The sequence below is a fragment of the Tupaia chinensis genome, unplaced genomic scaffold, assembly GCF_000334495.1.
Source record: "Tupaia chinensis unplaced genomic scaffold, TupChi_1.0 Scaffold143603_1, whole genome shotgun sequence".
In the NCBI taxonomy this organism is placed as follows: Eukaryota; Metazoa; Chordata; class Mammalia; order Scandentia; family Tupaiidae; genus Tupaia; species Tupaia belangeri.
This window is the reverse complement of record NW_006203449.1, coordinates 86,642-87,371: the sequence shown is the minus strand read 5'-3', so window position 1 is coordinate 87,371 and position 730 is coordinate 86,642. Positions and strand designations below refer to the sequence as shown.

At 40.3% G+C, this 730-nt stretch overlaps 1 protein-coding gene across 1 annotated transcript in view; it reads right to left on the bottom strand.

Moving 5' to 3' along the window:
- LOC102472240 (testis-expressed basic protein 1-like) overlaps positions 1–730 on the bottom strand; it is a 20,172-nt gene that overhangs the window by 2,717 nt on the left and 16,725 nt on the right. The gene's annotated exons all lie outside the window — the stretch shown is intronic.

Sequence of the window (730 nt, the reverse complement as noted above, 5' to 3'; positions counted from 1 at the left end):
TAACGTATTCTGCATAAATTTCAGGTCCCTTTTATCATGTGCAGGTGAATTATCTCTGGTGTCTCAATTTCTGTGTCATCCCATAAACTTGAATTTGTTAATTTCTGCTAGGTATTCTTTTGTTTGTTTGGTTGGTTTTGTTATGTTTAATAATTTAGTTCCCCAAATTAAGTGGGGGAAAAAAAAACCTATACTACCAAGAATTGTGTGGGTTCTTGCTGTAGAGCAGGGGCATGACTTGCTTTGAGAAAACTTAGTATTTATAGGAGGAATTCTGAATTTGAAAGCTGAATCAGAAGACCTGGGCTTGTTATCTCTGTCAGCTGAATTTATTTGGGTAAATCACTCTGTCTCCAAAGACTCACTTTCCTCATATTTAGCCTTCTCCGCTCACTCTGTGGAGTTACTGAAGGATTCTAGACAAATATTAAAGAAGTTTAGACTTTGGAAACAGATTGGTTCAAATCCTGTCTCCACACCTAACTAGCTGAATGACCACAAAACTTCTCTCTTCTTTTCCTTTATGACACACACACACACAGACACACACAAGAGACAGAGACAGAGATAGAGAGAGAAGTAATTTTGACAGGGTCTCATGTGATGCTCCTTCCCCAGCCCCCCAGTGATCTAGGATTATAGGTGCATGCAATTGTGCCTGGTATGTTAGCAGGTTTAGGTTGGTTTGGGACTGAACCCAGGCCTCCCATGGGACTTCCAGTCTACCAAG